This window comes from Hyperolius riggenbachi, chromosome 6 (genome assembly GCF_040937935.1).
Source record: "Hyperolius riggenbachi isolate aHypRig1 chromosome 6, aHypRig1.pri, whole genome shotgun sequence".
In the NCBI taxonomy this organism is placed as follows: Eukaryota; Metazoa; Chordata; class Amphibia; order Anura; family Hyperoliidae; genus Hyperolius; species Hyperolius riggenbachi.
The window spans coordinates 203833975-203847009 of NC_090651.1; the positions used below are offsets into that span (position 1 = coordinate 203833975).

The 13035-nt window shown below is 44.5% G+C and overlaps 1 protein-coding gene across 5 annotated transcripts in view; it reads left to right on the plus strand.

The window, feature by feature from the left end:
• The first annotated feature begins 5147 nt into the window (after positions 1-5147).
• LOC137521286 (CMP-N-acetylneuraminate-beta-galactosamide-alpha-2,3-sialyltransferase 4-like) overlaps positions 5148-13035 on the plus strand; it is a 696719-nt gene continuing 688831 nt past the window's right edge. For 2 of the 5 annotated variants that reach the window (XM_068240331.1, XM_068240332.1), the window contains exon 1: positions 5149-5227. The gene's annotated coding sequence lies outside the window, so the exon portion shown is untranslated. Of the gene's footprint in view, positions 5228-5415; positions 5434-13035 lie in introns of those variants that run through there. The other 3 variants (XM_068240323.1, XM_068240324.1, XM_068240325.1) reach the window with 3 other exon arrangements.

The following is a 13035-nucleotide window of genomic DNA, read 5'->3' on the forward strand; positions in this document are numbered from 1 at the left end:
AGGTAGTAGAAATCTGACAGAAGTGACAGGTTTTGGACTAGTCCATCTCTTTATAGGGGATTCTCAGGGATATATTTATTTTCAAAAGCACTTAGTGAATGGCAGTTGCTCTGTCCAACTGCTAAAAAACTGTGCAGCGAGCAGGGAGGCTGGCCAGCATCATTGTTTAAATCCTTTTTAGGGAATATCTTTATAAAGAATAAAAGCCTTGCAGGGTATCCCCTATGAAGAGATGGGCTCGTCCAAAACCTGTCACTTCTGTCAGATTTCTACTGCCTACTGTAAGTGACAGCAACATAGGAGAAAAGTAATTTATGGCTCATTTTACTCTGGAAAAAGCGTACTTCTTATTTGTATATGTTTGCACATATTTTAAATTTTATAATTTTTCGCTGTAGTGCCCCTTTAAGTGGTTAAATTGAGCATGGCCCCGATCATATTACCGACAACCCCTTGTCGGTAATCTTTGGTGGGCCCACAGTCGTTAATAGGGAACTGGAGGACACCATGAGAACTTTCATCATAATCTAAAGGCTTCACTTTTATTAGATAAGTATGTCGTTTTGTTTAGTTATTTACACCTCGGGTACGCTTTATAGCCCCGTCTACACGGGGAGATGTGGAGGCGATCCGGCGGCTCGATTAGCCGCCGGATCGCCTCTTCTGCATCCCCGCGCGTACCCGCTGCGTCCCCGCTCGCGCTGGATTCGTTTCCTCGCTCGTCCCCGCCGGCGCCGCTTATCTTCTGCTCGATTTCCTGCCATTGTCCCCTCTCGGGGAACGAACAGGGAATCGGCGGTAGCATGATCCGACCTGTTGGATCTTATCAATCGAGCCGCATCAGCGGCTCGATTGATAAGCCACATCGCCGCCTCATCTACCCGTGTAGATGAGGCTTAATGTCTATGTCCAGTCCCAATTGCAGTTCCCACACATATAATTCATGCGTTATGCAACACAAACAGTGTGAATCCAGCCTGACACTCTGAAACTGGTCAGCCCTTTGTGGTGTTGCTTGTACAGTGGAATAAAGGATCCTACTGTTTACAGTCATCTTGCAGATATCCTTTTGTCTATAAAGCTCAACACACACCATACAATCTTGGTTGTACAGATTTACCAAATCTATGTAGTATAAGGGCCAACAGATTGAAAATACCTTGAATGATTAATTGGATAAGCTCTTATACTACATGAAAATGGTAAGATTGAACAACCAAGATTGTATGGTGTTGACCACACAGGATACAATAAAATGATCCGATTTTACAGCAATTCGATAAAACCGATCGGATCTCCCGAAGAAATCGAAAGCTTTTTTTTCATTCGACTGAAAAATCAGATTGGATTTCCGGTTTTCTTCGATTTTTATCGATCCGGAATGCCAGATATTTTTCTTCAATTTCTCTAAAGATTGTATGGTGTGTGTTACATAGTTATTTTGGTTGAAAAAAGACATACGTCCATCGAGTTCAACCAGTATAAAGTACAACACCAGCCTGCTCCCTCACATATCCCTGTTGATCCAGAGGAAGGCGAAAAAACCCTTACAAGGCATGGTCCAATTAGCCCCTAAAGGGAAAAATTCCTTCCCGACTCCAGATGGCAATCAGATAAAATCCCTGGATCAACATCATTAGGCATTACCTAGTAATTGTAGCCATGGATGTCTTTCAACGCAAGGAAAGCATCTAAGCCCCCTTTAAATGCAGGTATAGAGTTTGCCATAACGACTTCCTGTGGCAATGCATTCCACATCTTAATCACTCTTACTGTAAAGAACCCTTTCCTAAATAAATGGTTAAAACGTTTTTCCTCCATGCGCAGATCATGTCCTCTAGTCCTTTGAGAAGGCCTAGGGACAAAAAGCTCATCCGCCAAGGTATTATATTGCCCTCTGATGTATTTATACATGTTAATTAGATCCCCTCTAAGGCGTCTTTTCTCTAGACTAAATAAACCCAGTTTATCTAACCTTTCTCGATAAGTGAGACCTTCCATCCCACGCATCAATTTTGTTGCTCGTCTCAGCACCTGCTCTAAAACTGCAATATCTTTTTTGTAATGTGGTGCCCAGAAATGAATTCCATATTCCAGATGTGGCCTTACTAGAGAGTTAAACAGGGGCAATATTATGCTAGCATCTCGAGTTTTTATTTCCCTTTTAATGCATCCCAAAATTTTGTTAGCTTTAGCTGCAGCTGCTTGGCATTGAGTACGATTATTTAACTTGTTGTCAATGAGTACTCCTAAGTCCTTCTCCAAGTTTGATGTCCCCAACTGTATCCCATTTATTTTGTATGGTGCTAGACCATTAGTACGTCCAAAATGCATGACCTTACATTTGTCAACATTAAATTTCATCTGCCATGTATGTGCCCATATAGCCATCCTATCCAGATCCTGTTGCAATATGACACTATCTTCCTGAGAGTTGATGATTCTGCACAATTTTGTATCATCTGCAAAAATAGCAACATTGCTCACTTACTGCATCTACTAGGTCATTAATAAATAAATTGAAGAGCACTGGACCCAGAACAGACCCCTGTTAGTTTGTCAATGTATTAATATACACACCCTAGCAATTTTCTCAGAGTTTCCAATCATTTTTATCATAATTGGGAAAAGATTGAACATACGTATGTGGTACATTGGTCATATTTTTGAAATGTTACAGTCAGAAAAATTGATTGCAATTCTTAAATTGAACAGATATTTTTAAAAAAATTGTATGGTGTGTGGCCACCTTAAGCCAAAGGTTCTCAGCGTGCAGCGGCTCTATGGTGTGCCGCAAGCACTTCCCAGGGGTTCCGCCGCTGCCCTCTGAGTCACGTGTTTCTATTCTATTTCTCCTGCCGATCGTATTTCTCACCTAGTCTGAGAGTGCCCGCAGCGATCAGCGACTTCTCCTCTATCTTACTTTTAGGACGCGTTTCCACTTGAGCGGAAACCGCCGCGAATCCGCAGAGTTTCCCCGCAGGCGAATAGTGCGGGGAAACTCTGCCATAGGGTGCAATGGTAACGCCGGCCGAATCGCTACCGCTAGCAATTAGGCCGGCTTTTCCATCCGAATCGGCGCGGGAGGCTACGGATCCCATAGCCATGCATGGCACGACTGATGGTATTCGCCTACTTTCCCCGCAGACCCGGAAGAGCCGGCACGTGTCTCGCAGACGCGCTGCTCAAGTGGAAACGCGCCCTTACCCTAGTGCCGGCTTTTCCTGATCGAGTCAATACACACGACCGACACTAAGGGGAAGAGTGAGGGAGAGGTCTCTGATTGCCACTGGCTCCCAGGATCAGGTGAGACACACAATTGGCTTCTGCTGCTTTTAACTTACACAGGAGACAATGGGCTCTATTCGTAAAAGGTTACCGCAAGTTTTCCGCTCAAAACAGCGGATTTTCTCGTCCATTTAGCAAAGTGGTCATTCATAAAAGCTGTTCCCGCATGAAAATCTACAATCCCCCAGCAGAACGAGAAATTTCCGCCTTCTGAAGTGTTTTTCTAGATTTAATTCATGAAATTTAGAGGAAGCGGTATGTGGACGGGAAATACCGCTTCCTCTGATTTTGCGGATTACATACAAGTGAATGGGACAGACCTCCCAGAGAGAGAAGTGCACGAAGGGACTCTGCCGGCTGAAGTGTTTCCACATTTCTTCCGACAGCTTACCGCCAGCTTTCAGCGGGAGATCTCCGCTCTTGCATCGCAGCTGGCAAGATTTTTTTGAATGACCACCCAGAAGTGTAAAATACCGCTGCGGTATTTTCCCTCCAGGAGTTTTTTCGCCACAACTTTTTTATGAATAGAGCCCAATGTGTAAAATGGCGAACATGCATTTAGGTAAATGTTTTGTCAAGGAGTCATCAAGGGTGCCTTGCCGCAAGAAAAGGTTAAGAACCACTGATCTAAGCAGAAACAAAATATTTCCTTAATACTGCAGTTTTACATGGGATTATATATGGTTATGCACCTAAACCGAAAGGGAAAAAGAGTTTCACTCACTAGGGGGTTCTACCAGCCCCCTGCAGATGCACTTTGCCCGCAAAGTCTATCAATGATCCTCCGGTCCCCCGCCGCGGCTAAATTTTGTTCTGCCCCGACTGTCCACTGCTGTGCGTGTCCTTGTTCACTCTCCTGTCACCGGGCACATCCTGCACAGACGCAGTAAGAAATTTGCTTCTCCGTCGGACACTCCCGGCGACAGGTGCATGAACGAAGAAGCGCAGCGCAGTGCCCATCGACTGGCCAGTCGCGGCAAAACAAAACTTAGCTGTGGCGGGGGACCGGAGGATCGGTGAGTGACTTTGCAGGCACAGGGCGGCTGCAGGGGGCTGGTAGAAGCCTCAGGTAAATGTAACTATTTTTCCCCCCTGACGCTTTAGGTTCCCAGTGGCGTAAGGAGGGTGTGGCCCCAGTGCAAATTTGACATGGGGCCCCATGCAATCTATTGATATGGAGCCCCAAAATCTACCAAGTACAGCTTCAGTGTTACAGAAGTGTAATCAGAGCAAGGAAACAGTTTGTTAAGGCTTACATCCATGCAATGCACATCTAAAAGTGTTTATTTCAGCATCAATAAAAAGCCGAGATAGATGAAGGAGGGCCCCTCTGGTCCAGGGGCCCCGATGCAGTCACTAGCTCTGCAACCCTTATTGCTATGCCACTGTAGGACAACACACTGCTGGCAGTTTAGAGGCCAGATTTTAAAAAGATCTATTTATAAAGTTATAACATGCACATCAAAGAGCTGCTTGCTGCTTTTTTTGCCAACAGTAATGTCACAGCTGCCAATCCATTTGAGTAAATATTGCTGTGGATTACTACTTTAGGGCACTTATCATATTAGGCCCCAGGGCATATTTTACCCCGAGTAAGCTCCTTCAGCAGTGTATGGAATATTCTGAAGGCAGGAGAACAGGGAAGTGGCAATTTCTTTTCTTTTTTTAAAGAAAAGGCATTATGAGTAACGGTATTTCTAAGCTGCAGGCTTTCTCAAGATTTCTTCAAAAGAAGGTCAGACGAGTCAATGCTTTAGGGAACGTACTGGTACGCTAACGCTAGTGGACGAGTTATGTGGCGGAGAAGCATATGCACAGGTGCACGCAGCGCCACAACCAAACTTATCACTCGCGCAATTTCTGTGCGCCGTCTGAGTCGAAGTGAGCAGCACGTGATCGCCGATGGACGTCAGGACTGGGAATGGCTACCGATCTGGAGGTGAGCGAGGCCGGAGAAGGTGCATGTGGAGCGGAAGAGCGAGGTTACGAACGGCAACGGAATAGACTGGAGGGATTTAAAAAATGTGTAATTAGTACTGACATGACATGAGGGTGGTGTGAAGAATGCGGCAGTGCAGGGTTGACATGAGGGTATTCGGTGTGAAGAATGCGGCAGTGCAGGCAGGGTGTAAGTTAAAGGAAAAGGTTGGTGGAGCTAATGGGTGTGCATGCAGGAAATAGAAAGGGTTAATAAGATGCAAATTGTAGCTGATGCTATTCTTATGTAAATTTATATGCAACTTGAAAATTGACCAGACAGACGCTGTAGCACCAACACTTGATTGGTCTGTTTTCAATCTGCATACATTTTCATAAAATTTAAATAATTGCATAATCTCAGAATTATTTGCATCGAAGTGACTGATTAGCAAGGAAGGAGCTGAAGAAGAAGAGTTGCATGCTGGCATGGAGCAAGGCAAGGGGTGAGTGAAGGGGAAGGTTGAATTAAAGAGAACCTGAACTGAAAAAGTCAAAATAACCATACACAGGTCATACCTCCTGTGTAGTCTACTCCTCAATCTCTTTTCTCCTCATCTGGGTCCCATTTGTCCACTGTGATCAATGGAATTCTCAGTCCTCCATTTTAAAAATGGCCATTATCCCTAACAGTTTCCTGGTCAGCACACCGTTAAACTGTAATATCACCCACTTGAGCCATAGGGAAACATGGACATTACCAATGTTGGACTGGGATGTGGGAAATCTGAGGAAATCCACTTGCTGGCCAAGCAGCAGTAATCAGGTGTTGCTGCTTGCAGTGAAGACTTGCTGCAGATTTGTATTGGGAGTGATAACACAGGATTACCGTTGCTTGGCCAGCAGGTGGATTTCCTCAGTTTTTCACATCCTGGGCAGAAAGTGCAGGAGTCTGCCTTGCAGAAATTTGTAGGCCATAAACACCTACATTGTCTCCTACATTTGCAAGGCATTACAGTATAGACATATTGTACTCTCAAGATATGACCTTCATGAAAAGGGTCCTCTAAACCAGGGGTCCCCAACCCCCGTTCCGTGGCCCACTGCTGGTCCGTGAGCTGCTTGCAGCTGGGCCGCGGGTCTGTCCTCTCGCCCCCTCCCGCCGCCACTGTGTTATCTTAGCTGGAGGTAGCCGCTTACTCTTTATATATCTTGCTCAGCCCCTCTGCTCGTCTTCTCTCACAGCAGCGCGTCTCCCGGCTGCTGTGAAGAGGCAGGAAGCAGGGCAGCGGTTCCCATTGTAACGGCGGCACGCATCGCCGCTACAGGAAGCCGCTCTCCTGCTTCTGCATCTTCACAGTAGCTGGGAGACGCGCTGCTGTGAGAGAAGACGAGCAGAGGGGCTGAGTAAGATATATAAAGAGGAAGCGGCTCCCAGCTAAGGTAAAACAGCGGCGTCCGCTACTAACTATACTGAGGCATCTTACTAGCTATATTGGGGCAGCTGTATTGGCTATATTGGGGCAGCTGTATTGGCTATACTGAGGCATCTATACTGGCTTTATTGGGGCAGCTGTATTGGCTATACTGAGGCATCTATACTGGCTTTATTGGGGCAGCTGTATTAGCTATATTGAGGCAGCTATACTGGCTATATTGGGGCAGCTATACAGGTTAATTGGGGCATCTATACTGGCTATACTGAGGCATCTATACTGGCTGTATTGGGGCAGCTATACTGAGGCATCTATACTGGCTTTATTGGGGCAGCTATACTGGCTATATTGGGCATTGGGGCAGCTATACTGAGGCATCTATACTAGCTACATTGGGACAGCTATACTCCCTATACCGGGGCAACTGTACTTAGATACCCTACCTGTACCTGACACACCCCCCCTCCCCCCCAAAAAAAAATAACTGGCACAACCCACCCCCCACGGGAAAGATTTGGTCTGAATAGTGGTCCCCGGGATTAAAAAAGGTTGGGAACCCCTGCTCTAAACTGTGATCCCACCCTAAAATAAACTCATGGCGTGTGGAGTCGAGCACTCTGAGCAATTTTGGGGTACCTGAAGTCGGTGGTTTCATAAACTGAGGAGTCTGAGTTGGATATACAACAAATCCTGAACTCAGGTAAACATAACAAAATGTCCCTCTATACTAAATCTGAGATAAAATTTAACTTTTATTGCTCAATTAAAAAGTAGTCTGACTGACAATATACATACTCAAAAGGTATTGCAAGGCCTACTCTGTCAGTAATGAACGGGTCACTAAGTAACCCAGGCCCAATAGTAATACCAATAAATATAAAATCACACAACCCCCACCACACAACCCGACATGTTTCACTTCTAAACGAAGCTTTTTCAAGGGAAAAGTGACATTAAAGTGCAATTTGTGATAAGGTGCAAAGTTACATCATTAAACAAGTATAGAGTATGGCCTATAGGCTTATAACATCATAGCAGCCAAAAAAGCTTGGTATTGCTATTGGGCCTGGGTTACTTAGTGACCCGTTCATTACTGACAGAGTAGGCCTTGCAATACCTTTTGAGTATGTATATTGTCAGTCAGACTACTTTTTAATTGAGCAATAAAAGTTAAATTTGATCTCAGATTCAGTATAGAGGGACATTTTGTGAGTCTGAGTTGGAGTCAGATTATTTTTGTACCAACTCCACAACCCTGGTAAAACTGCTCCTCATTTTATCTTCATGTGGGAGTGGTACTGAAGGATACAAGATGAAAACATCCATTAGACCATTCAAATACACTTAAGCACTCCTAGCGTTGTGGGGTTTTCTCTATGATCCTCAAGAATTTGTTTACACCTTGGGTGGTGGGGTGGTACCTATCTCTTAACCACTTGAGGACCATAGGCTTACACCCCCCTAGTGGCCAGGCTATTTTTTTGCAATTCAGGACTCTGCAGCTTTAATAGGTCGCTGCAGAGCCACACAAATTAGCACACAAATGAATCCCACCCACCCATTTTCTGCCCACCAGCAGAGCTTTCTGTTGGTCTGCTCTGATCACTGCTGCAAGTGTTTTTTTGTTTTTTTTCTTCTTTTTATTAAAGATTGTTTATTTATTTTTTTTAATTTAATTTATCCCCCGCCAGCCAATCGCAGCGATCAGCTGATACCTATGAGAGCCAATTTCTCTCTGAGCCTCTCCAGGGGACAGCCGGGTGTCATGGCTGTCCCCAGTACAGCGCTGCTATAGCTCGCAGCGCTGTATAATGTAAATAGAAGGCGCTGAGGGACTGTTAAAGGAGCGGAGCTTCGTCACTTAAGTGGAGATGTGTTCCCCTGCAATCTCCGCCACCAGGACTTGACGTCAATCAGCGTTATGCAGTCCTGGGGGAGCCACCTTGCGTCCGTCGATTGGCGTTAGGGGGTCGTAAGGTGATTGTATTTGTTTTTCTTATAACTGTTTTGTTTTTTTTCCTATCTGCGGCGGGGAGGAGATACCTACTGCTTATGTACCACAAACAAGATATATGTAAGTTGGCACTCCAAAATGTAGTGCCAGCAAAATAATCCCCAATGTTTCCAGACCAATGTGGTCTCCTAACCAAGGCAAGGCATCCAGATATTCTCACATTGCACTGTGATGTGCACTTACTTTGTCTTGCTGAAGAGACAACATCGGTCTTGAAACATTGGGAAATATCTTCCTTGCACTAAATAAAATTTTGGCGGGCCGACACATTATCTTGTTTGTAGAACAACTGAAAGGGATGGCGTAAACCACCCGAAGAGTTGGTGCATCTGACTCTTTGTGTATCTTTATAGGGTGTGTTGGGTTTTCAAGAGTGTATCCTACTTTTTTATATAGTGGGTAATTGTCATTAATCTGTTTCCTGATGGGGGGAGTTAGTGATTCTTCATGTGGGGGCCATCTTGAAGGACTTGTATAAATACCATTGCTGGTAAGTCTAACAGGTGTTTTTTGGTAATTGAGTGCTTTTGAGGGGGGAAGGGTATCGGTTCGGGCCTGTGCCCACTAGGGCTGATTGCGGGCCAAGTCTGCAGTATTTTCCCTCAAGGGAGTTGGACGGGGAACCACTGCTAATACCTCCTATGGATTGCCATCCAGATTACACTGCGGTGCAATTCTGGATGGTGTGCTGCAGTTTCCTGCAGCACACACTAAAATCTGGTTGCATCACTATATTGTCCTGCAAGATGCATGCTGGCACAGTGGAAACTGACTTTTACGGAGGGGGAAAAGTCTTGGAGATGGTATTTTAGGCATGGATCACACTACAGCAGATTTGCATGTTTCAGTCAATCTATAAAACAGACTGCAGAATACAGTCGATTGTTTAACCTGATCTAAAATGTAGACTACTTCACTCCCATATGGGTTATCGGCTTTAAAAAACCCATGATGGTTTTTAACAAAAATAAAAATAAACCTGAATATAAACAGGACTTTCTTGACATCATATGTTATTATAAATTACAACATATATCACGAAAACATTATAATAAATTCCTTAAACACTTTACCGTAATGTAAACCAGTGTTTAACCTTTTCACCCTTGAGGAACTCTTCAAATATTTTTTGGATCTCAGGGAACCCCTGCATTAGCGCCCCATTCCATGTTCCTCCTCTGTAGTGCGTCCTATTACAGTAACCTGTGGTAGTGGTTTTTATTGTAGTTCCTACAATTATAGTGTGCCCCCCCCCCCCCCCCCCCAACTGAGGCCAATCTTGTTGGAGGGAAAAATGCCAGGGAACCCCTGCAATGTCCTTGTGGAACCCTGGGGTTCCTGGTTGAAAAACCCTGATGTAAACAGTACAAGATACAGTGCAAATGACTACACTTTTTTTTCCATATTGCACAGTCACATAATTTTCTAGGTAAGTGGGGAAAAAAAAAGATGCGTCCAAGTTCAACCACACAAATTATCTTCTTGATTTAATCATGGTATCCTCTAGCAGTCATAGATGTGGATGCCCTTCAAAGTTAAATAAGCTTCTAAAGTATTAATTGGTAAGTAATTACACATTGTATCCACTCTCACTATGCAGATCCCTTTTCTACATACAAAAAAAAATCCTTTCTTCAGTGCACAGATCATGCCCTTTGTAAGGACCTAGAGATATGAAAACGAATTTGTCAAGCTTTTTGTGTGATATGGATGGATGTGTGTGTTAATCAGGTTACCTCTGCAGTTCTCAGTATAGACTGCTTATAAAGAGCATACAACAAACTCTTAGGGCTTGTTTCCACTGTTGCGACGCGATTTCGCCGGCATTCCGACGCTTGTAAAAACGCATGCGGATGCGTTTCCGCATGCGTTTTACCCGCGATTTCGCGTGCGATTTCGCATGGCAGGGTGCCATGCGAAATTAACCATGACACTGCCAGGGCAAAATAAAATTGAAAAAGGTGCGAAATCGCACACGAAATCGCGGGTAAAAACGCATGTAACGCATGCGTTTTTACTATTAAATACATTAGCGGCGATTCGCATGCATTCCACTCGCAGGCGAATTCGTTGGCTCTTTTGTGCGTTTTTTTACCGCTGAAAAAAAACGCACCTCAACAACGCTACAGTGGAAACAGGCCCATCCACTTGCATTACATGTGCGAATCTGCATGCGTTGGACGCATGCAGATTCGCAATAGTGGAAACGAGCCCTTATGGGGCCTTAAAGAGGAGCAGTCAACAACAAAAAAAAAAACCCTCATACTGTATATAAGTAGATAAATACTTGCTCTACTTACATAACACATGTATTGTACTGTCCACATTTTGATTTTAGTGATTTTTCTATAGTAAAAAAGAGAAAATCCTTCTTAGGAATTTTCATTTTGACTATATCTTGAAGGTAATCCTGATATAATTTCCTCCCTTACTATGTCTGTGTATTATTGCTCGCCCTCTTCCCAGTTTTCAGACACTCCCACCCGGCTCTGCAGTAGAAAGTGCATTGTCTCAGAATTATACATATTGGTCAGAGAGAAACAGAGGCGTGGGAGGGTAAAACAAGAGGGAAAGAGGCTTCAGCCAATTAGGCAGCATTAGATATGTCTGAGGGGAAAAGTAAAGAAGAAGGGAAAAAAAACCCAGCATGCCCTGCAACTTCCTTTGTGCGGTAGATGTACCAAATAAGAGCCAGGGAAACTGTGGAATGATCTTTTATGGAGAAGAAAAGTAGGAGTAATTTTTACCTTTTGGATTGCCTGGTTAGCTTCCTTATTACTGGTTTACCAGATAAAAATAAAGAATTGAATTTTTTTTTATTTTATGCCTGACAGTTACGCTTTAAGCAATGGGTACCCGGCAGTGTATTGTGCATGTGTGTTGGCCAAATAACAGGATGACATTTTAAGGTGCTGCTGTCTCAAGTGTCAAATTGAAAGACCGCCTGTAATGACCTTATTCCGGTCAAAACTACAGGCAGCTCCAATGGATATCTGATGGCTCAACCAGGCCGAGTTATCAAACCCAAATAGGCTGCAATCTGAGAACATCAAAATAGGCATATGTATAAGGCATGCAACAATAACCCGAAGGTTGAAATGGTGGCAAAGGGATATAAGAAATTTGAGTGCAAGATGAAGTTTGTCAGTGGCTGGGGAAGGCAGAAGTGATGGCTAGAGCGCAAACGTTATCAGGACAGCCCGTGATCTGGAAAAAAACCAAGTGGAATGCAGATATGCTTTCCACATGTTGGATAAGAAATGCATAACAAAACAACATATAGAAGAAAAATAAAACATGCAACCATAACTGCCCATTACAGTGGGGCATGCGACCTTAATGGTGCATATACATGTTACGATTGCTAAAGGATGAATCTCCTATTCATTATGTGGTTGGGGAGGGCGGAAATGATGGTGTAAACAGGTACAAGAAAGCTTTTTTTATTTATTTATTTATTTTTTCTCCCCATTGCCCATTCTGAATGGGAAACATTTCACATGGAGGTGTTACTGGCATATATAGCTTAGCCATTCAGAGCAGTGCAGATCAGATAACCTCCATCCCAAAACTTCCCTTCAAAAGCAAAGTTAGTACAAGGCAAAAAACATTTATTAAAGGAGTTATCAAGGCATATTTAATGAAAATAAGTGCTACTTACTCTGGGCTTTCTCCAGCCCCAAGCTCCCTGCATGTCCCTCGCCGCAGCTCTGCGGTGAGCCGTTCACACGCCGCTGCTTTCCGGTCCCCGGGGATGACGTCAGTCCGACATGGAGGTTGGTCGGTACTGCACCTTCGCGAGCGGCGCTCTCAATCACCACCACGTGGACCAGAGCTTGTTGCGCAGGCGCAGAACTACTGCACCTGCGCAGTACGCTCCGGTCCACGTGGTGGTGATTGACAGCGCTGCAGGTCGGCCTGACGTCATCTGGGACTGGGAAGCGGCGCACGGCTCACCGCAGAGCTGCAGCGAGGGACATGCAGGGAGCTTGGGGCTGGAGGAAGCCCCGGATAAGTAGCACATCCAGTGGGTTGCAAAAGTATTCGGCCCCCTTGAAGTTTTCCACATTTTACAATACAATAACGTTTCTATAGCGCTTTTCTCCCATATGACTCAATGCGCTTAGGCTCTTTCAGATTCAGTAATTGGTAGTAGGATGAAGGATTCACACAACAAAAGTTATAATTCTGCAAATGCCAAGCTGAACAGGTGGGTTTTCAGTCTGGATTTAAACACGGCCAGGGATGGAGCTGTCCTGATCTGTTGATGTAGGGAGTTCCAAAACGTAGGGGCAGCATGACAGAAGGCTCTGGGACCAAAAGTTTCCAAGTGGACTCTGGGTATGACTAGATTATTAGAACCTGTGGATCTGAGAATGC